Source organism: Bufo gargarizans, chromosome 2 (genome assembly GCF_014858855.1).
Source record: "Bufo gargarizans isolate SCDJY-AF-19 chromosome 2, ASM1485885v1, whole genome shotgun sequence".
In the NCBI taxonomy this organism is placed as follows: domain Eukaryota; kingdom Metazoa; phylum Chordata; class Amphibia; order Anura; family Bufonidae; genus Bufo; species Bufo gargarizans.
The window spans coordinates 120347417-120372614 of NC_058081.1; positions in this window are offsets into that span (position 1 = coordinate 120347417).

A 25198-nucleotide genomic window follows, 5' to 3' on the forward strand; every position below is an offset into this window, starting at 1 on the left:
TAATTCGTGGTAGAAAAATTGCTGCACACAGCTAATTCAATTTGCTATTAATCAGTGAAATTTATTATTCACAACTTGTCTCATGTTGCATACATGATCCAGTGGATGCCCATATATCAGAGTCACATTGTATACGCACCGAACGTTTCGGCCTATATCGGCCTTCTTCAACGGTATATGATCTTATACAAGGTGACTCTGATATATGGGCATCCACTGGATCATGTATGCAACATGAAATAAGTTGTGAATAATACATTTCACTGATTAATGGCAAATTGAATTAGTTGTGTGCAGCAATTTTTCTACCACTCCCCTGTGCAGGGCCTGGCACCTCTGTCTGACATACAGTACTGTTAGATTAGATCAAATAAATAAATAAAAAGGAAATTAAAACACCCCAAAAAGTCTGCTATTTTCTCACTTCACCACACAACAGCTAATAAGCCCTTTTTTCACACTAATACACACAAAAAAGGGCTTTAGAACATACAACTGCACCGCTGAACGGCAAATATATTTTACTTTTGCCACTAATACACGCCACAAAAGGCTTTAGAACATACAGGTCCTTCTCGAAAAATTAGCATATTGTGATAAAGTTCATTATTTTCTGTAATGTACTGATAAACATTAGACTTTCATATATTTTAGATTCATTACACACAACTGAAGTAGTTCAAGCCTTTTATTGTTTTAATATTGATGATTTTGGCATACAGCTCATGAAAACCCAAATTTCCTATCTCAAAAAATTAGCATATTTCATCCGACCAATAAAAGAAAAGTGTTTTTAATACAAAAAAAGTCAACCTTCAAATAATTATGTTCAGTTATGCACTCAATACTTGGTCGGGAATCCTTTTGCAGAAATGACTGCTTCAATGCGGCGTGGCATGGAGGCAATCAGCCTGTGGCACTGCTGAGGTGTTATGGAGGCCCAGGATGCTTCGATAGCGGCCTTAAGCTCATCCAGAGTGTTGGGTCTTGCGTCTCTCAACTTTCTCTTCCCAATATCCCACAGATTCTCTATGGGGTTCAGGTCAGGAGAGTTGGCAGGCCAATTGAGCACAGTAATACCATGGTCAGTAAACCATTTACCAGTGGTTTTGGCACTGTGAGCAGGTGCCAGGTCGTGCTGAAAAATGAAATCTTCATCTCCATAAAGCTTTTCAGCAGATGGAAGCATGAAGTGCTCCAAAATCTCCTGATAGCTAGCTGCATTGACCCTGCCCTTGATAAAACACAGTGGACCAACACCAGCAGCTGACATGGCACCCCAGACCATCACTGACTGTGGGGACTTGACACTGGACTTCAGGCATTTTGGCATTTCCCTCTCCCCAGTCTTCCTCCAGATTCTGGCACCTTGATTTCCGAATGACATGCAACAGTCCAGTGCTGCTTCTCTGTAGCCCCGGTCAGGCGCTTCTGCCGCTGTTTCTGGTTCAAAAGTGGCTTGACCTGGGGAATGTGGCACCTGTAGCCCATTTCCTGCACACGCCTGTACACGGTGGCTCTGGATGTTTCTACTCCAGACTCAGTCCACTGCTTCCGCAGGTCCCCCAAGGTCTGGAATCGGTCCTTCTCCACAATCTTCCTCATGGTCCGGTCACATCTTCTCGTTGTGCAGCGTTTTCTGCCACACTTTTTCCTTCCCACAGACTTCCCACTGAGGTGCCTTGATACAGCACTCTGGGAACAGCCTATTTGTTCAGAAATTTCTTTCTGTGTCTTACCCTCTTGCTTGAGGGTGTCAATGATGGCCTTCTGACAGCAGTCAGGTCGGCAGTCTTACCCATGATTGCGGTTTTGAGTAATGAACCAGGCTGGGAGTTATTAAAAGCCTCAGGAATATTTTGCAGGTGTTTAGAGTTAATTAGTTGATTCAGATGATTAGGTTAATAGCTCGTTTAGAGAACCTTTTTGTGATATGCTAATTTTTTGAGATAGGAATTTTGGGTTTTCATGAGCTGTATGCCAAAATCATCAATATTAAAACAATAAAAGGCTTGAACTACTTCAGTTGGTGTGTAATGAATCTAAAATATATGAAAGTCTAATGTTTATCAGTACATTACAGAAAATAATAAATTTTATCACAATATGCTAATTTTTTTAGAAGGACCTGTATAACTGCACCGCTGAATGTCTACTTTTATTTTTGCCACTAACACATGACAAAAAGTGCTGTAATTTTAGCACTTCACAACACAACAGCTAATAAGCCCTTTTTCTCCACTAATACAAGCCAAAAAATGCTTTATAACATATAACTGCACCGCACAAGGGCAAATGAGGCATAGAAATATTTCCTTGCAAAAACCCCTTTTAATGGCTGTAGCACCCCAATAACAAGAACAGTGTGCTGGAATTACAGAGCTGCATAATGCTGAGGTTATTTATAGGGCTGTGACATCACAGGGCTGGCTGGCTGCTGATTGGCTGCATGCATGGCATTATGGGTGATGCCGCCTTCCCAGAGTTCCTTGCTCCATGTCCTCACACGTGCAGCAGCCATTTAAGAAAAAAATTTAATTCGTTACCACGAAGCCTGAGGAAATTCGGATTAGGTGCGAATCACATTTTTCCTGAATTTTCAGATCGAATTCCACTTCGTCAGCTCCGATTCGCTCATCCCTAAATATGAGGACATGATGTTCATTCCTAATAGATATAAAAAAATTATAGATTAAAATGATTTTCCTGTATTATCTGTATTACTGATATTGATGAATAGTCGAGAAAACCAGCCCTTCAATTAATATTATAAAGGTCACAGTGCAGGGGAATATTTATTTTATTTATTATTGTCACCAATGTCAGATAGGAGTGATGCCCAGAGGTGGGACCTATCTAAAGAACAGGGCCCCCAAGTGAAGGGGAGCACACCGCATATGCGCAGTCTGCTCACCACTCATCGCTATAGGAGTTATTTTTGGAAGTCCCAAAGCGGTGAACAGAGGGGCAGCTATCTATTCACCACCATGATACTGCAATATTTTCGGAACTCCCATAGCAGTAAATCTAGGTTGGCCACTCATGGGCGGATGCTCTCGCTCTATGTGACTAGTTTATCGCAGGGTTGTAAGTTGGTTTACAGCTGCCATTGCAATTATAAAGAGAACCAAAAGGGAAAAAACTTCCCTCTTCACTTCTCCACTTTGCCACCAGTATAGAGTCTTTAGTTGTCAGTGTGCATCTGTCCCAGTACACTCAGCTTTCCATCTGGGGGTAGCCATGCTATTGTACATTAGCAACTTGAGAATATTTTTAAACTATACAATCTAAACCCCAAGTTTTGGGACTTACAATGTTCTAGTAGACTGTATCCCTTCCCATTGTAAAAATGTAATTTATTGAAGAAATCTATAAACCATAAGGCCATTTCTGCTTAAATATGCATTCTGTTTTAGAAGTAATATAGCGGTGAGAGCTAAATTTCCCAATTTCTATGGGTAACAAGACAAAGTGAGCAGAAGATTACGGAAGAGGGCCCAATTAGGATATTCTGAGAGCTATGGAGAAGTCATGGGTGATTTGGTTTAACCTATCAGTATCAATTTAAAATATAAGAAAGTGGCAGAAGTCTGTGCCGAGGTGGAAGATTCAGTCCCTGGAGTCTCTTTTCTAAAAGAAAGTTCTAAAATTTCAAATCAGATACTTAAGGATAAAGTAAAAGAAATGTTCTCTCCAGATTTTGCTTTCAACGTTTTACATACGTACATTTTACTACAGTGAGTCTGTCATACCTGTCAACCTCATTGTTTGAGTCAATGAGGGAAGAGGTACAAGTTAAAATATTCCCTGTATCCATATGTAAACCTGTGGAGCTGCATGAAAATTAAAAGCTCGTATTATCATTTTGGCATCAGTTTCAATTAATTCCATAGGGATCTGCAAGATATCCTGGTCCTCTTGGTAAAAAAAAAAAATATTAAAATTATCTGTTGACAGATCCTTTTTCATAAATTTAGTCAGTGGATGACAGATTAGACAAATTATGCATGCAATGTATTACAGTTTTAATCCATTAACACTGACTTGTCGGATGAAAAATACAATGTGGGAAACAGAGCATAAGGTTAAAGGGGTTATCCAACCCCTATAATGCACCCCCAAATGCCTGGGCCCCTCACACAGATTGTCCACTGAGGAAGGGGGGTCACTGTTACATCCCCGAAACGCGTATGGGCTATACCTTGCATCGGCATGCTGGCAAAGAATCTCCCCTGGATCTGAACTAAAACTTTCGGAAGAAAGATAAAAAGCTCTTAAAAGCTCTGACGATACGCAACCTTACCGAGCGCATAGCCCGCCGAGGATACGGAGTTTGGATGAGCACACAGTCAGCTGACATCTGCCATACCACAAATCGCCAAGCCTGCATTTAGACAGGAGAGCATCAACCAGATTAAGGTAACACTGACACACAGTAACCACAATTAGGTGGGACCCCACCGTGGGAAGTTACTGTACTGTGCCTTGGTCTTCCCTGTGCCATTGAAAAGACTGGTGATTTATATGTATGCGCTGTTACAGAGAGTCAGTAGCAATACCATATGGATTTGTGAATATTTAAGGACACTTGGATCGGACAGCATTATCCCGTGAAATAGGGATTTTATATGCAAAGACCTATATATGGATTGCGGTTTGCTGGACTTTAATTATTGCTGCTATTGAAAGCTCTTCTGCACTTTCTACTGCGGTATAGGAGGAATAGTATATGCAAAGACCCACATATAGATTTTGGATTTTAATAATTGCTGCTATTTGATTGCACCATTACCATTTTGCTGAGGATTTGTAGCTGCTAATCTATTTTTTATGCTATTTTATATGTCGATTTGTGTATTATTGATGTCACTTGTTTTTCATGCTGCTATGTCACATTAGATATTGCTGCCATCTATCCTATATTAATAAACAATCAAATATTTTGCAAATTGACATCTCGATTCTGGCTACATATTTAGAGTGCCTGGTCTATCCCTTTATTTTACAGATTGTACTTACGTCGCTCCTCAGCACCCGCATCACTCTTGATGCCCACACGGCCGCTGAAAACATCCGCTGACGGGGGGCATCCAAGAGCAGGCTGGGATGGGAACGAGCCTCCCTAGTATCACGGATGACGCCAGGGAGGCTCATTCCTATCACAGCCTGCTATTGGCTGCAAACCCCCCCCATTTCGACGCCCCCCCCCCCCCCCCCCATCACCGGATGTTTTCATCCGTGCAACAGAGAGATGTAGTGGCGGCCGTGCCAGCATCAGGATCGAGGCAGGTGCCAGGGAACAAGGAAAGTACAATCTGTATGAGGGGCCTGGGCATTTGGGGGGGCATTAAAGGGTTTTTATAACCCCTTTAAAGTGGTTTAACGGGATAAAACATTAGGATAGGTCATAAACATATTATGTGTAGGTTTTGGATCCCTAGGACTTCTGTTGATCAGAAGGTATAGATATTGCACTACCTTCATTTTTATGTCATGTAATCAGTTACTTCTATATTGATGGGGTTTTGTAGAGGGGCAGACATTTAAAAAACATCTATCCCAAGTATAGACTGTGATTGATCTGTTGAGGAATACCTTAGTCCATTGGTTTTCTAGGTTTTTAATTAACGGGGTTCTCTGGAATGATTATATTGATGGCCTAACCCTAGGGTAGGATTTCAATGTCAGATCAATGGAAGTGAAACTCCCTGCACTGTCTAGTGGATGTGTCACGGTCTCAGTGTTGTTCGCCGTGACACATTAGCCGTGCATGCTGGTTGCCAAGGGCAACATGTTGTTTATTCAGCATGTGTGTGCTTTTCTCCCTTTCCCCTGGTTCCTCCCCTGTCTGGTGCTCGTGGGGTTAACTATCTGTCTGGGTGTGGTCACTAGGTGCTTATATTACCTGTGTCTTGTAAGCTGGAGTTAGTTGTCCTCCAGCCTTTGTTTGTGCTGGAGCTATGCTCCTGTCCTGGGTGTTCTATCTGCCCAGTCCTTGAGGGCCACCTTGCGGGACATCGATGTCTCCCCGATGTCCTCTCTATGTCTCCTGCCCTACCTTCCCTTCACTATCCGTTTATATGTATGGTGTTGTTTATGTATGGGTGGGTGTTGTTATATCTAGTTTGGTGTTCCATGTCTGGTCTGTCTATGGTGTTTTTGCTCAGTCCTGCATGGGTGTGTATCTGTGCCTTCGGTGAGAGGGCTCCAGGGTTCCCCAGAGGCTAAACAACAAGCCTGTAAGCAGCTCTGCCTAAGGCCCCATGCATCCTTTCTGCATGGGGGTCCAGGCAGTTACTGGTGTACTGGTTCGTATATTTGGTGTTTGTACTGTGTCCTGTTTGGTGTGTGGGCTCCAGTACAAATACATGGGTTCCAGTTGTTGTGTCTACGACAAGTAAGTGTGTTGTTCGGGGTTCTTACCTGCCGATCCAGTAGCTGTTCACGATCTTCTCCTTTCCCTGCATCTAGGCCTAGTGAGACTCCCGTTTTTCCGTATCTTGGAGGAACAAATCGTCTCAAGCCCTTTTTATTATCCGTAGGGCTTTTCAGGGATCCCAGGGTCCGAGTTTCCTGGGTATGAGCCGTAATACCATCTGGGTCCGCTCATATGGATAGGAGTCAGGGCCAGGCTTAGGGTGGCTCTAGGAGGTGACCAGCTCCATTTTCCCTTTGTCCAGGCCTAGTTGCTTTCCCGTTTCCCTCTTGTTGTTCAGTCGGGAGTTCCCTTCCCACTCCCCACCCTGACAGGATGAAGCTGGTTACTGCAGTATTCACTTCAATGGGGGAAGTACAGTAACCAGCTCTGTCCACTACACAGTGGACAGAGCTGTGTGGTTCTGATGCCAGAGCTACTGCAGAACAGCTGATCATTATAGGTTTCGGGAGTTGGACCCACACTGATCTGATTTTGGTGACCTATCCTAAGGATATCCTAAGGATAGCTTTTATATCACTATAAAAATCACTGCATACCCCCTTAAACTACTTTAAATATATTTTTATTATGACAAAAATCACAAAGAGATGTTAAACTCATAAATAATACAAATAGTCCTGATTCTTATTAAAGGATCATCATAAACTGGGCAAAAATTACAATATTTTTCGGACTATATGATGTAATTTTTTAACCAAAAGTGACGGAAAAGTGTCAGTGTGTCTTATAGTCCGAATGCTAATTTTCCTTGTCAATTATGGAAACGGTCATCAGCATGCAGGAGGCGCAGGAGTGGTGAGGGAAGTGCGGCGCTGGCTCTATTCATCCTCCCTTTTCTTCTTCTGAGCCCCGGTCTGCACTGTATCCTGATGGCTGTGCGACATGAGGTCATGGTGCTGCACGGGCCGGAAGAAGATAAGTGTGTGGTGAGTGGAAACACTGTCGAGGAAAATTTGAGGTAATGTTATTTTTCACACAATTTTTTAACGTCTGATCTGAGGTCTGATAGGTGTCCTATGTGAGGCTGATGAGATCTAAGGTCTGAAGGGGTAGGATCTGAGTCTGATGGGGTCTGATCTGAGTCTGATGGGGGATGATCTGAAGCTGATAGAGGTTAGGGGCGTCTGATTTGAGGCTGATGGAGCTTTGGGATCTGAGAGTCTGAACTGAAGCTGATGGAGCTTGGGGTTCTGATGAGTGTCTGATCTGAGGGCTGATGAAGCTTGGGGGGGTGATTTTGGGGTCTGATCTGAGTTCTGATGAAGAGTAGGGGTCTGATTCAGGGGTCTGATGAGGATTATGGTATTATTTGAGGTCTGGTGAAAAATATTTTTTTATCTTATTTTCCTCCTCCAAATCCTAGGTGTGTCCGATAGTCCAGTGTGTCTTATAGGTATGTATGGTACGGTATGTATCTTTTGTCAATATTGTATATTATAGGAAAATATTAAGGGAATGGAAAATAAGTCCATATAGTAATATAAATTTGGTTTTATTGCATTTATGATAGTGGTAGTAGCTTTTTTAACTGTGCTAAATGAGAAAGAACACACTTCTAAATCCTCTTTAGCCAAAAATAACCCCAACATACAGGTGACTCGAAAAATTAGAATATCGTGCAAAGTTAATTTATTTCAGTATTGCAACTTATAACGTGAAACTAAAATATGAAATAGACTCATTACATGCAAAGCGAGATATTTCAAGCCTTTATTTGTTATAATTTGGATGATTATGGCTTATAGCTTATGATACCTCGAAGTCACAATCTCAGGTACCCTTTGCTCAGGGGATATGGAGTAATTAGCTGACTAGAGTGTGACACTTTGAGCCTAGAATATTGAACCTTTTTGACAAAATTCTAATTTTAAGCTGCATTAATGCAATTCCTTTTACTTTGCATTGCTGAAATAAATGGGCTTTTGCACAATATTCAAATTTTTCGAGTTTCACCTGTATAACATTTATTAAACATGGTACAAAGGAAAAGTGGAGCAATTGCCAATAACAACCAATCAGCTTCCATGTTTTTATTTCTGAAATCCTTTGAATATGAAAAAAAAAACTATCTCACTGACTGTGAAATGCTATGGATACTTTCCTTTCTCATAAATCTCCCTGATGAGGTCTGACTCTGGGATTAGCACTGTTGCTTTACAGCACTAAGATCCTGTATCCAAATCTAATCTGACCAAAGGTAGCATCTGCATGGAGTTTGTATGTTTTCTCCTTGTTTGTGTGAGTCTCCTTCAGCATCCTCCCACACTCCAAAAACACATCCACTAGGGTGTTCGTTTTAGGCAGGGGCATTAAACTATTAACCTTTTGGGCTCAGGTACTGTATACTTACCAACATTGTAGTTGGGAAATTTAGGATATGTAAACTCCGCCCTAGAATGCCCAACTATGCTGGGAACACCCACATGTGGGCAGGGTTTATATAAGTTCCACCGATTCTCAGCCTTTAACAGGCCAAATTTCCTGGGACTGTCTCTGAAAATTTGTTACTATTGGCATTTATAAGACGGTGTAAATATTTTTTTTGTATGTACTCAACTGTTTAATGTGAGCACTCTATTTTGGGAGTTAGGTGAAGGACACCCTCTTAGTCTAGAAATACTGTTTAAGACAGTATGCTTTGTAAAAGGTGCCAGTCTCTGCAGAATATGTTGGTACTATATAAACAAAGCTCACGGATGTACATTGTGATCCCAGGATGTGCCTATGACGCAAAGATGGGAAACTTACATAGTAAATATAAATGTATTAAATGTAATATTAGACCTTTTTAATAATATGTTTTATTTAAAGTCTATTAGAAAGCTTAATAAGACAAAAAGGGAAAAAAGTGCCAGACAGGTGTTCTTTAATATCCCCACAAACTCCCAAGTCTGCACTTTTGCTGATAATGTTAAGAGTTATAAAGAGTCAACTGCCGGGGGACCCCAGATGCATTTAATCAGAGGCCACGTGGCATTATGTCATCTGGAGGAAGCTGTCCCAACATTCCATTCCACCACAAAGTTCAATAAAAACTTCTAAAAAGTCCTAAAGGGATTGGCATTGTGTTTTTTTCCTCTCTGGTTTACAGATACAGCTGCTCTGTATGATTGATAGAAGAGATATAGCGATGCAGCATACCTACATTTCTATGCATTATACTGCAATGCCTATAAAAATATACATTACATAAAGATGATCATGTCAAGAAAGAACCGCTTAAATACAAAGGCTAAAAAAGACAACAAATGACTGTGGTTGGAGCAAAATCCAGGGCAAACATAACAATTAAAATGCCTTATACTGGACACCATTATCACGACTTTTGCATATACAGTCAGGCTTATAAATATTGGGCCATCAACACAATTCTAACATTTTTGGCTCTATACACCACCACAATGGATTTGAAATGAAATGAACAAGATGTGCTTTAACTGCAGACTGTCATCTTTAATATAAGGGTATTTACATCCAAATCAGGTGAACGGTGTAGGAATTGCAACAGTTTGCAGATGTGCCTCCCACTTGTTAAGAACCCAAAAGTAATGGGACAATTGAATTCTCAGCTGTTCCATGGCCAGGTATGTGTTACTCCTTCATTATCTCAATTACAATGAGCAGGTCTAGAGTTCATTTCAAGTGTGCTATTTGCATTTGGAATCTGTTGCTCTCAATTCTCAAGATGAGATCCAAAGAGCTGTCACTATCAGTGAAGCAAGCCATCATTAGGCTGAAAAAACTAAACAAACGCACCAGAGAGATAGCAAAAACATTAGGCGTGGCCAAAACAACTGTTTGGAACATTCTTAAAAAGAAGGAACACACCGGTGAGCTCAGCAACACCAAAAGACCTGGAAGACAACTGTGGTGGATGACCGAAGAATTATATCCCTGGTGAATAAAACACCCTTCACAACAGTTGGCCAGATCAAGAACACTCTCCAGGAGGTAGGTGTATGTGTGTGAAAGTCAACAATCAAGAGAAGACTTCACCAGAGTAAATACAGAGGGTTCACCACAAGATGTAAACCATTGGTGGGCCTCAAAAACAGGAAGGCCAGATTAGAGTTTGCCAAACGACATCTAAAAAAGCCTTCACAGTTCTGGAACAACATCCTATGGACAGATGAGACCAAGATCAACTTGTACCAGAGTGATGGGAAGAGAAGAGTTTGGAGAAGGAAAGGAACTGCTCATGATCCTAAGCATACCACTTCATCAGTGTAGCATGGTGGTGGTAGTGTCATGGCGTGGGCATGTATGGCTGCCAATGGAACTGGTTCTCTTGTATTTATTGATGATGTGACTGCTGAAAAAAGCAGCAGGATGAATTCTAAAGTGTTTCGGGCAATATTATCTGCTCATATTCAGCAAAATGCTTCAGAACTCATTGGATGGCGCTTCACAGTGCAGATGGACAATGACCCAAAGCATACTGCAAAATCAACCAAAGAGTTTTTTAAGGTAAAGAAGTGGACTGTTATGCAATGGCCAGGTCAATCACCTGACCTGAATCCGATTGAGCATGCATTTCACTTGCTGAAGACAAAACTGAAGGGAAAATGCCCCAAGAACAAGCAGGAACTGAAGACCCAGCATCTGGTGATGTCTATGCGTTCCAGAGTTCAGGCTGTAATTGACTGCAAAGGATTTGCAACCAAGTATTAAAAAGTGAAAGTTTGATTCATGATTATTATTCTGTCCCATTACTTTGGGTCCCTTAACAAGTGCGAGGCACATATGCAAACTGTTGTAATTCCTACCCCTTTCACCTGATTTGGATGTAAATTCCCTCAAATTAAAGCTGACAGTCTGCAGTTAAAGCACATTTTGTTTGTTTCATTTCAAATTCACTGTGGTGGTGTATAGAGCCCAAAATGTTAGAATTATGTTGATGTTCCTATATTTATGGACCTGACTGTAGTTTCCCCTGCAGTAATGTAAGTGGGGCAAAAGAACACCACTCAGATGCCTGGATAGGGCATACAACAGTTTGTAAATGCTCAGCACTCAGCACAACATTTTATAAAATCTTAAAATGGCTTTAGAGAAGTAAAATATTAATGGTTTATCCTTAGAATAGACCATTAACATCTATGTACACCTTGGGGGGGGGGGGGGGGCGCATTTTTTATGATTGAATTTAACTCATTTTCAGTTAAAAACCTTTTTTTCCATTTGTTCTTTATTAAAAATGTTCTGCAATTTCTGAGATGCAAGAGTTGAAAAATCACTCTGCAAGTGACTTTGTAGTTTTTGAGTCCTATCAGCTGACAGCTCATGTGTACCTTTTATTTCTGACCTCCTGACCCCCACGATCATGAGAACAAGTTTCCCATACTCCGCTAGGCCCCCCAAATGAATGGATCTGTGGGTTCGGCATGCGGACTATGGCTCCATTGATCTCAATAGAACTGCCAGAGCTAACTGGGTACAACACTTTGATATTTCTGACAGGACCAATAGAGATGAATAGAGCAGCAGTTTGCATGCTCAACCTGTTGCTTGGTTAATTTTGGTGGTACTTGCGAGTGTAGTGGTCTCATTGCTTTAATTACTGGAGGTCCAGAGGTAGATCCCCACAAATTTTTATAGTTGTTCTTTATATTGTGAATAGATGATAACATAAAATTACAGGAATATGTGACCAGTGCCACAGGGATACCTGCTGATGACAGTAGTGAAGGGCTTGCTGTGCCGCCTCCTCTTCATGAATACTACATAAATGATTGCTAGGCCAGGTCTGCATGGAGAGCTTATTGTCCACTGATGATATCACATTATACAGAGTGATGTTATCACATATAGCGGACCATGAGGTTTAGGCTCAGGCTGTGGTTTCTTGGGCCTACTAGAGTAAATTATTCTTGGGGCCTAACCCCCATATCATCAATAAAGTCTAAAAGGCATTCAATCAAAGAAGTAGACCATAGTGGCAAGTTATAGGCTCTAAAGTCAGTTTAAATATTTTTTTCTCCTGGGTCTTTGAGCCCACCATAGCATCCTCTTGTACTCTGGTGGGCCAGTCTGACGCTAATGAGGTCAGTCGTAGTTAGGCACATAACTAGCTTTTGCATAAGCTTGAAGCTCATTCCTGACATTACAGTAATCTTTTTATTTTAGTCATTTTTACAGACAGTATAATAAATTATATATACGGTATAATAAAAACCACAAGCCGGTGTTTTATGTGGATTCATCTGCCCGTAATCTACTTTAAAAGCATAGGTTATTCTTCAGTTCCACCAGAAAAAAGTAGAAAAGTGAAATTGCAAAAGAAGTTGAGTAAAGAAAAGATTAAACTCCACACAAGAGCCGCATTTTGCTAATCTTCTTTCCTGGCCACAAGACATGCTGGACAAAACCACGTGCCCCATGCTGGCATCTGAACAGATACAGTCATGTGAAAAAATTAGGACACCCTTTGAAAGCATGTGGTTTTTTGTAACATTTTTAATAAAAGGTTATTTCATCTCCGTTTCAACAATACAGAGAGATTAAAGTAATCCAACTAAACAAAGAAAACTGAAGAAAAGTATTTTCAAGATCTTCTGTAAATGTCATTCTACAAAAATGCCTATTCTAACTGAGGAAAAAGATAGGACACCCTTGCCCCTAATAGCGAGTGTTACCTCCTTTGGCTGAAATAACTGCAGTGAGACGGTTCTTGTAGCCATCTACCAGTCTTCGACATCGGTCTGAGGAAATTTTACCCCACTCCTCAATGCAGAACTTTTTCAGCTGTGAGATGTTTGAGGGATTTCTTGCACGTACAGCCCTTTTCAAGTCACCCCACAGCATCTCAATGGGATTCAAATCTGGACTTTGACTTGGCCATTCCAGGACTCTCCATTTCTTCTTTTTCAGCCAATCTTTGGTTGATTTACTAGTATGTTTTGGGTCATTGTCATGTTGCATGGTCCAGTTCCGCTTCAGCTTTAATTTTCTAACTGATGGTCTCACATGTTCTTCAAGCACCTTCTGATACACAGTAGAATTCATCGTGGATTCTATGATGGTGAGCTGACCAGGTCCTGCTGCAGCAAAGCAGCCCCAAACCATGACACTTCCACCTCCATGCTTCACAGTTGGTATGAGGTTCTTTTCTTGGAATGCTGTGTTTGGTTTACGCCAAACATGTCCTCTGCTGTTGTGTCCAAATAATTCAATTTTGGACTCATCTGTCCAAAGAACATTATTCCAGAAGTCCTGGTCTTTGTCAACTTTATCTCTGGCAAATGTCAGTCTGGCCTCGATGTTTCTCTTGGAAAGCAAAGGTTTCCTCCTTGCACACCTCCCATGCAAGTTAAACTTGTACAGTCTCTTTCTGATTGTAGAGGCATGTACTTCTACATCAACAGTAGCCAGGGCCTGCTGTAGTTCTCGAGATGACACTTTAGGGTTTTTGGAGACCTCTTTTAGCATCTTGCGGTCTGCTCTTGGGGTGAACTTGCTGGGGCGACCAGTCCTGGGCATGTTGGCAGTTGTTTTGAAAGCCCTCCACTTGTAGACTATCTTCCGGACAGTGGAATGGCTGATTTCAAAATCTTTTGAGATCTTTTTAAATCCCTTCCCAGACTCATAGGCTGCTACAATCTTTTTTCTGAAGTCCTCTGACAGCTCTTTTGCTCTCACCATGGTGCTCACTCTCACTTCAACAGTCAGGAGCACACCAAACTAAATGTCTGAGGTTTAAATAGGGCAAGCCTCATTCAACATGCAGAGTAACGATCTACTAATTATGTGCACCTGGTGTGATATACCTGTGTGAGATCTGAGCCAATTTAAGAGGGAATACATGTGAGGGTGTCCTATCTTTTTCCTCAGTTAGAATAGGCATTTTTGTAGAATGACATTTACAGAAGATCTTGAAAAGACTTTTCTTCAGTTTTCTTTGTTTAGTTGGATTACTTTAATCTCTCTGTATTGTTGAAACGGAGATGAAATAACCTTTTATTAAAAATGTTACAAAAAACCACATGCTTTCAAAGGGTGTCCTAATTTTTTCACATGACTGTAAGTGTGAACAGTCACATTAGTTACATAATTAAAATAACTTCTATAGTTTTTAATCCACATCATTTTTCCCACAGCTTTATTAAAAAATATGCCATGGTATGTTTTATCTCTGTTACTATGAGTAGGGATGAGCGAACTCGAACTGTATAGTTCGGGTTCGTACCGAATTTTGGGGTGTCCGTGACACGGACCCGAACCCGGACATTTTCGTAAAAGTCCGGGTTCGGGTTCGGTGTTCGTCGCTTTCTTCGCGCTTTTGTGACGCTTTCTTGGCGCTTTTTGAAAGGCTGCAAAGCAGCCAATCAACAAGCGTCATACTACTTGCCCCAAGAGGCCATCACAGCCATGCCTACTATTGGCATGGCTGTGATTGGCCAGAGCACCATGTGACCCAGCCTCTATTTAAGCTGGAGTCACATAGCGCCGCCCGTCACTCTGCTCTGATTAGCGTAGGGAGAGGTTGCGGCTGCGACAGTAGGGCGAGATTAGGCAGATTAACTCCTCCAACGGACTTGATTAACTGATCGATCTGCAGCTGTGGATCATTGAGCTGCTGATCCTCAATTGCTCACTGTTTTTAGGCTGCACAGACCGTTTGTCAGTCACATTTTTCTGGGGTGATCGGCGGCCATTTTGTGTCTTGTGGTGCGCCAGCACAAGCTGCGACCAAGTGCATTTAACCCTCAATGGTGTGGTTGTTTTTTGGCTAAAGCCTACATCAGGGTGAAGCTGTCACACCAAGTGCATTTAACCAGCAATAGTCTGTTCATTTTTTGGCCATATACTAAATCAGGGGCAAGCTGCGCCTGTCACCAAGTGCATTTAACCCTCAATGGTGTGGTTGTTTTTTGGCTAAAGCCTACATCAGGGTGAAGCTGTCACACCAAGTGCATTTAACCAGCAATAGTCTGTTCATTTTTTGGCCATATACTAAATCAGGGGCAAGCTGCGCCTGTCACCAAGTGCATTTAACCCTCAATGGTGTGGTTGTTTTTTGGCTAAAGCCTACATCAGGGTGAAGCTGTCACACCAAGTGCATTTAACCAGCAATAGTCTGTTTATTTTTTGGCCATATCCCAGTCTAATTCTGTCACTAAATCCATACCGGTCACCCAGCGCCTAAATACTAGGCCTCAAATTTATATCCAGCTAAATCTGTCCCTAGTGCTGTAGCTGGGCGAGTTATTTAGTGTCCGTTCAAGCACATTTCTTGTTCTGGGTTGAAATACAATTCCCAATTTAGCAATTTCATAATTTAGTGGTTTCTGCTATATCAGAGCTATTTGAAATCTATCCCTAAAAGGGTATATAATATTCAAGGTGCACATTGGGTCATTCAGAATAACTTCACACACACCCGCTACTGTGTATTTCCAAGTCTAATTCTGTCACTAAACCCATACCTGTCACGCAGCGCCTAAATACTAGGCCTCAAATTTATATCCAGCTAAATCTGTCCCTAGTGCTGTAGCTGGGCGAGTTATTTAGTGTCCGTTCAAGCACATTTCTTGTTCTGGGTTGAAATACAATTCCCAATTTAGCAATTTCATAATTTAGTGGTTTCTGCTATATCAGAGCTATTTGAAATCTATCCCTAAAAGGGTATATAATATTCAAGGTGCACATTGGGTCATTCAGAATAACTTCACACACACCCGCTACTGTGTATTTCCAAGTCTAATTCTGGCACTAAACCCATACCTGTCACCCAGCGCCTAAATACTAGTCCTCAAATTTATATCCCGCTAAATCTGTCCTTAGTGCTGTAGCTGGGCGAGTTATTTAGTGTCCGTTCAAGCACATTTCTTGTTCTGGGTTGAAATACAATTCCCAATTTAGCAATTTCATAATTTAGTGGTTTCTGCTATATCAGAGCTATTTGAAATCTATCCCTAAAAGGGTATATAATATTCAAGGTGCACATTGGGTCATTCAGAATAACTTCACACACACCCGCTACTGTGTATTTCCAAGTCTAATTCTGGCACTAAACCCATACCTGTCACCCAGCGCCTAAATACTAGGCCTCAAATTTATATCCCGCTAAATCTGTCCTTAGTGCTGTAGCTGGGCGAGTTATTTAGTGTCCGTTCAAGCACATTTCTTGTTCTGGGTTGAAATACAATTCCCAATTTAGCAATTTCATAATTTAGTGGTTTCTGCTATATCAGAGCTATTTGAAATCTATCCCTAAAAGGGTATATAATATTCAAGGTGCACATTGGGTCATTCAGAATAACTTCACACACACCCGCTACTGTGTATTTCCAAGTCTAATTCTGGCACTAAACCCATACCTGTCACCCAGCGCCTAAATACTAGGCCTCAAATTTATATCCCGCTAAATCTGTCCTTAGTGCTGTAGCTGGGCGAGTTATTTAGTGTCCGTTCAAGCACATTTCTTGTTCTGGGTTGAAATACAATTCCCAATTTAGCAATTTCATAATTTAGTGGTTTCTGCTATATCAGAGCTATTTGAAATCTATCCCTAAAAGGGTATATAATATTCAAGGTGCACATTGGGTCATTCAGAATAACTTCACACACACCCGCTACTGTGTATTTCCAAGTCTAATTCTGGCACTAAACCCATACCTGTCACCCAGCGCCTAAATACTAGGCCTCAAATTTATATCCCGCTAAATCTGTCCTTAGTGCTGTAGCTGGGCGAGTTATTTAGTGTCCGTTCAAGCACATTTCTTGTTCTGGGTTGAAATACAATTCCCAATTTAGCAATTTCATAATTTAGTGGTTTCTGCTATATCAGAGCTATTTGAAATCTATCCCTAAAAGGGTATATAATATTCAAGGTGCACATTGGGTCATTCAGAATAACTTCACACACACCCGCTACTGTGTATTTCCAAGTCTAATTCTGGCACTAAACCCATACCTGTCACCCAGCGCCTAAATACTAGGCCTCAAATTTATATCCCGCTAAATCTGTCCTTAGTGCTGTAGCTGGGCGAGTTATTTAGTGTCCGTTCAAGCACATTTCTTGTTCTGGGTTGAAATACAATTCCCAATTTAGCAATTTCATAATTTAGTGGTTTCTGCTATATCAGAGCTATTTGAAATCTATCCCTAAAAGGGTATATAATATTCAAGGTGCACATTGGGTCATTCAGAATAACTTCACACACACCCGCTACTGTGTATTTCCAAGTCTAATTCTGTCACTAAACCCATACCTGTCACCCAGCGCCTAAATACTAGGCCTCAAATGTATATCCTGCTAAATCTCTCGTTAACGCTGTCCTGTTGTGGCTGGGAAAGTTATTTAGTGTCCGTCAAAGCACATTTTTTGTTCTGGGTTTAAATACAATTCCCAATTTAACAATTTCATAATTTAGTGGTTTCTGCTATATCAGAGCTATTTGAAATCTATCCCTAAAAGGGTATATAATATTCAAGGTGCACATTGGGTCATTCAGAATAACTTCACACACACACGCTTCTGTGCATTTCCAAGTCTAATTCTGTCACTAAATCCATACCGGTCACCCAGCGCCTAAATACTAGGGAAACTGTCTCAGCCTCAAGTTATGCAGCAGTCTCTTATGCTGTTTGAAGACTCCGCTGGCAGGGTTTCCCAAGGGCATCCACCTAGCCCTTCCCCAGCGGTGAAAGACATAGAATGCACTGACGCACAACCACTTATGTTTCCTGATGATGAGGACATGGGAATACCACCTCAGCATGTCTCTGATGATGACGAAACACAGGTGCCAACTGCTGCGTCTTTCTGCAGTGTGCAGACTGAACAGGAGGTCAGGGATCAAGACTGGGTGGAAGACGATGCAGGGGACGATGAGGTCCTAGACCCCACATGGAATGAAGGTCGTGCCACTGACTTTCACAGTTCGGAGGAAGAGGCAGTGGTGAGACCGAGCCAACAGCGTAGCAAAAGAGGGAGCAGTGGGCAAAAGCAGAACACCCGCCGCCAAGAGACTCCGCCTGCTACTGACCGCCGCCATCTGGGACCGAGCACCCCAAAGGCAGCTTCAAGGAGTTCCCTGGCATGGCACTTCTTCAAACAATGTGCTGACGACAAGACCCGAGTGGTTTGCACGCTGTGCCATCAGAGCCTGAAGCGAGGCATTAACGTTCTGAACCTGAGCACAACCTGCATGACCAGGCACCTGCATGCAAAGCATGAACTGCAGTGGAGTAAACACCTTAAAACCAAGGAAGTCACTCAGGCTCCCCCTGCTACCTCTTCTGCTGCTGCCGCCTCGGCCTATTCTGCTGCTGCCGCCTCGGCCTCTTCCTCCGCCTCTGGAGGAACGTTGGCACCTGCCGCCCAGCAAACAGGGGATGTACCACCAACACCACCACCACCACCTCCGTCACCAAGCGTCTCAACCATGTCACACGCCAGCGTTCAGCTCTCCATCTCACAAACATTTGATAGAAAGCGTAAATTCCCACCTAGCCACCCTCGATCCCTGGCCCTGAATGCCAGCATTTCTAAACTACTGGCCTATGAAATGCTGTCATTTAGGCTGGTGGACACAGACAGCTTCAAACAGCTCATGTCGCTTGCTGTCCCACAGTATGTTGTTCCCAGCCGGCACTACTTCTCCAAGAGAGCCGTGCCTTCCCTGCACAACCAAGTATCCGATAAAATCAAGTGTGCACTGCGCAACGCCATCTGTGGCAAGGTCCACCTAACCACAGATACGTGGACCAGTAAGCACGGCCAGGGACGCTATATCTCCCTAACTGCACACTGGGTAAATGTAGTGGCAGCTGGGCCCCAGGCGGAGAGCTGTTTGGCGCACGTCCTTCCGCCGCCAAGGATCGCAGGGCAACATTCTTTGCCTCCTGTTGCCACCTCCTCCTTCTCGGCTTCCTCCTCCTCTTCTTCCACCTGCTCATCCAGTCAGCCACACACCTTCACCACCAACTTCAGCACAGCCCGGGGTAAACGTCAGCAGGCCATTCTGAAACTCATATGTTTGGGGGACAGGCCCCACACCGCACAGGAGTTGTGGCGGGGTATAGAACAACAGACCGACGAGTGGTTGCTGCCGGTGAGCCTCAAGCCCGGCCTGGTGGTGTGTGATAATGGGCGAAATCTCGTTGCAGCTCTGGGACTAGCCAATTTGACGCACATCCCTTGCTTGGCGCATGTGCTGAATTTGGTGGTGCAGAAGTTCATTCACAACTACCCCGACATGTCAGAGCTGCTGCATAAAGTGCGGGCCGTCTGTTCGCGCTTCCGGCGTTCACATCCTGCTGCTGCTCGCCTGTCTGCGCTACAGCGTAACTTCGGCCTTCCCGCTCACCGCCTCATATGCGACGTGCCCACCAGGTGGAACTCCACCTTGCACATGCTGGACAGACTGTGCGAGCAGCAGCAGGCCATAGTGGAGTTTCAGCTGCAGCACGCACGGGTCAGTCGCACTACAGAACAGCACCACTTCACCACCAATGACTGGGCCTCCATGCGAGACCTGTGTGCCCTGTTGCGCTGTTTCGAGTACTCCACCAACATGGCCAGTGGCGATGACACCGTTATCAGCGTTACAATACCACTTCTATGTCTCCTTGAGAAAACACTTAGGGCGATGATGGAAGAGGAGGTGGCCCAGGAGGAGGAGGAGGAGGAGGAGGAAGAGGGGTCATTTTTAGCACTTTCAGGCCAGTCTCTTCGAAGTGACTCAGAGGGAGGTTTTTGGCAACAGCAGAGGCCAGGTACAAATGTGGCCAGCCAGGGCCCACTACTGGAGGACGAGGAGGACGAGGATGAGGAGGAGGTGGAGGAGGATGAGGATGAAGCATGGTCACAGCGGGGTGGCACCCAACGCAGCTCGGGTCCATCACTGGTGCGTGGCTGGGGGGAAAGGCAGGACGATGACGATACGCCTCCCACAGAGGACAGCTTGTCCTTATCCCTGGGCAGCCTGGCACACATGAGCGACTACATGCTGCAGTGCCTGCGCAACGACAGCAGAGTTGCCCACATTTTAACCTGTGCGGACTACTGGGTTGCCACCCTGCTGGATCCACGCTACAAAGACAATGTGCCCACCTTACTTCCTGCACTGGAGCGTGATAGGAAGATGCGCGAGTACAAGCGCACGTTGGTAGACGCGCTACTGAGAGCATTCCCAAATGTCACAGGGGAACAAGTGGAAGCCCAAGGCCAAGGCAGAGGAGGAGCAAGAGGTCGCCAAGGCAGCTGTGTCACGGCCAGCTCCTCTGAGGGCAGGGTTAGCATGGCAGAGATGTGGAAAACTTTTGTCAACACGCCACAGCTAACTGCACCACCACCTGATACGCAACGTGTTAGCAGGAGGCAACATTTCACTAACATGGTGGAACAGTACGTGTGCACACCCCTCCACGTACTGACTGATGGTTCGGCCCCATTCAACTTCTGGGTCTCTAAATTGTCCACGTGGCCAGAGCTAGCCTTTTATGCCTTGGAGGTGCTGGCCTGCCCGGCAGCCAGCGTTTTGTCTGAACGTGTATTCAGCACGGCAGGGGGCGTCATTACAGACAAACGCAGCCGCCTGTCTACAGCCAATGTGGACAAGCTGACGTTCATAAAAATGAACCAGGCATGGATCCCACAGGACCTGTCCGTCCCTTGTCCAGATTAGACATTAACTACCTCCCCATAACCATATATTATTGGACTCCAGGGCACTTCCTCATTCAATCCTATTTTTATTTTCATTTTACCATTATATTGCGATGCTACCCAAAGTTGAATGAACCTCTCCTCTGCCTGTGTGCTAGGCCTAAATATATGCCAATGGACTGTTGCAGTGGTGGCTGACATGAAGCCTGATTCTCTGCTATGACATGCAGACTAATTCTCTGCTGACATGAAGCCAGATTGTCTGTTACGGGACCTCCCTCCTCTGCCTGGGTGCTGGGCCTAAATTTATGACAATGGACTGTTGCAGTGGTGGCTGACGTGAAGCCTCATTCTCTGCTATGACATGCAGACTGATTCTCTGCTGACATGAAGCCAGATTGTCTGTTACGGGACCTCTCTCCTCTGCCTGTGTGCTAGGCCTAAATATATGCCAATGGACTGTTGCAGTGGTGGCTGACGTGAAGCCTGATTCTCTGCTATGACATGCAGACTGATTCTCTGCTGACATGAAGCCAGATCCTCTGTTACGGGACCTCTCTCCTCTGCCTGTGTGTGTGCTGGGCCTAAATATATGCCAATGGACTGTTGCAGTGGTGGCTGACGTGAAGCCTCATTCTCTGCTATGACATGCAGACTAATTCTCTGCTGACATGAAGACAGATTCTCTGTTACGGGACCTCCCTCCTCTGCCTGGGTGCTGGGCCTAAATATATGCCAATGGACTGTTGCAGTGGTGGGTGACGTGAAGCCTCATTTTCTGCTATGACATGCAGACTAATTCTCTGCTGACATGAAGCCAGATTGTCTGTTACGGGACCTCTCTCCTCTGCCTGTGTGTGTGCTGGGCCTAAATATATGCCAATGGACTGTTGCAGTGGTGGCTGACGTGAAGCCTCATTCTCTGCTATGACATGCAGACTAATTCTCTGCTGACATGAAGACAGATTCTCTGTTACGGGACCTCTCTCCTCTGCCTGTGTGTGTGCTGGGCCTAAATATATGCCAATAACCTGTTGCAGTGGTGGCTGACGTGAAGCCTCATTCTCTGCTATGACATGCAGACTAATTCTCTGCTGACATGAAGACAGATTCTCTGTTACGGGACCTCCCTCCTCTGCCTGGGTGCTGGGCCTAAATATATGCCAATGGACTGTTGCAGTGGTGGGTGACGTGAAGCCTGATTCTCTGCTATGACATGCAGACTAATTCTCTGCTGACATGAAGACAGATTCTCTGTTACGGGACCTCTCTCCTCTGCCTGTGTGTGTGCTGGGCCTAAATATATGCCAATGGACTGTTGCAGTGGTGGCTGACGTGAAGCCTCATTCTCTGCTATGACATGCAGACTAATTCTCTGCTGACATGAAGACAGATTCTCTGTTACGGGACCTCCCTCCTCTGCCTGGGTGCTGGGCCTAAATATATGCCAATGGACTGTTGCAGTGGTGGCTGACGTGAAGCCTCATTCTCTGCTATGACATGCAGACTGATTCTCTGCTGACATGAAGCCAGATCGTCTGTTACGGGACCTCTCTGCTCTGCCTGTGTGCTAGGCCTAAATATATGCCAATGGACTGTTGCAGTGGTGGGTGACGTGAAGCCTCATTCTCTGCTATGACATGCAGACTGATTCTCTGCTGTCATGAAGCCAGATTGTCTGTTACGGGACCTCTCTGCTCTGCCTGTGTGCTAGGCCTAAATATATGCCAATGGACTGTTGCAGTGGTGGGTGACGTGAAGCCTCATTCTCTGCTATGACATGCAGACTAATTCTCTGCTGACATGAAGACAGATTCTCTGTTACGGGACCTCCCTCCTCTGCCTGGGTGCTGGGCCTAAATATATGCCAATGGACTGTTGCAGTGGTGGGTGACGTGAAGCCTCATTCTCTGCTATGACATGCAGACTAATTCTCTGCTGACATGAAGCCAGATTGTCTGTTACGGGACCTCTCTCCTCTGCCTGTGTGTGTGCTGGGCCTAAATATATGCCAATGGACTGTTGCAGTGGTGGCTGACGTGAAGCCTCATTCTCTGCTATGACATGCAGACTAATTCTCTGCTGACATGAAGACAGATTCTCTGTTACGGGACCTCCCTCCTCTGCCTGGGTGCTGGGCCTAAATATATGCCAATGGACTGTTGCAGTGGTGGGTGACGTGAAGCCTGATTCTCTGCTATGACATGCAGACTAATTCTCTGCTGACATGAAGCCAGATTGTCTGTTACGGGACCTCTCTCCTCTGCCTGTGTGTGTGCTGGGCCTAAATATATGCCAATGGACTGTTGCAGTGGTGGCTGACGTGAAGCCTCATTCTCTGCTATGACATGCAGACTAATTCTCTGCTGACATGAAGACAGATTCTCTGTTACGGGACCTCCCTCCTCTGCCTGGGTGCTGGGCCTAAATATATGCCAATGGACTGTTGCAGTGGTGGCTGACGTGAAGCCTCATTCTCTGCTATGACATGCAGACTGATTCTCTGCTGACATGAAGCCAGATCGTCTGTTACGGGACCTCTCTGCTCTGCCTGTGTGCTAGGCCTAAATATATGCCAATGGACTGTTGCAGTGGTGGGTGACGTGAAGCCTCATTCTCTGCTATGACATGCAGACTGATTCTCTGCTGTCATGAAGCCAGATTGTCTGTTACGGGACCTCTCTGCTCTGCCTGTGTGCTAGGCCTAAATATATGCCAATGGACTGTTGCAGTGGTGGGTGACGTGAAGCCTCATTCTCTGCTATGACATGCAGACTAATTCTCTGCTGACATGAAGACAGATTCTCTGTTACGGGACCTCCCTCCTCTGCCTGGGTGCTGGGCCTAAATATATGCCAATGGACTGTTGCAGTGGTGGGTGACGTGAAGCCTCATTCTCTGCTATGACATGCAGACTAATTCTCTGCTGACATGAAGCCAGATTGTCTGTTACGGGACCTCTCTCCTCTGCCTGTGTGTGTGCTGGGCCTAAATATATGCCAATGGACTGTTGCAGTGGTGGCTGACGTGAAGCCTCATTCTCTGCTATGACATGCAGACTAATTCTCTGCTGACATGAAGACAGATTCTCTGTTACGGGACCTCCCTCCTCTGCCTGGGTGCTGGGCCTAAATATATGCCAATGGACTGTTGCAGTGGTGGGTGACGTGAAGCCTGATTCTCTGCTATGACATGCAGACTAATTCTCTGCTGACATGAAGACAGATTCTCTGTTACGGGACCTCTCTCCTCTGCCTGTGTGTGTGCTGGGCCTAAATATATGCCAATGGACTGTTGCAGTGGTGGCTGACGTGAAGCCTCATTCTCTGCTATGACATGCAGACTAATTCTCTGCTGACATGAAGACAGATTCTCTGTTACGGGACCTCCCTCCTCTGCCTGGGTGCTGGGCCTAAATATATGCCAATGGACTGTTGCAGTGGTGGCTGACGTGAAGCCTCATTCTCTGCTATGACATGCAGACTGATTCTCTGCTGACATGAAGCCAGATCGTCTGTTACGGGACCTCTCTGCTCTGCCTGTGTGCTAGGCCTAAATATATGCCAATGGACTGTTGCAGTGGTGGGTGACGTGAAGCCTCATTCTCTGCTATGACATGCAGACTGATTCTCTGCTGTCATGAAGCCAGATTGTCTGTTACGGGACCTCTCTGCTCTGCCTGTGTGCTAGGCCTAAATATATGCCAATGGACTGTTGCAGTGGTGGGTGACGTGAAGCCTCATTCTCTGCTATGACATGCAGACTGATTCTCTGCTGTCATGAAGCCAGATTGTCTGTTACGGGACCTCTCTGCTCTGCCTGTGTGCTAGGCCTAAATATATGCCAATGGACTGTTGCAGTGGTGGGTGACGTGAAGCCTCATTCTCTGCTATGACATGCAGACTGATTCTCTGCTGACATGAAGCCAGATTGTCTGTTACGGGACCTCTCTCCTCTGCCTGTGTGCTAGGCCTAAATATATGCCAATGGACTGTTGCAGTGGTGGCTGACGTGAAGCCTCATTCTCTGCTATGACATGCAGACTAATTCTCTGCTGACATGAAGCCAGATTGTCTGTTACGGGACCTCTCTCCTCTGCCTGGGTGCTGGGCCTAAATTTATGACAATGGACTGTTGCAGTGGTG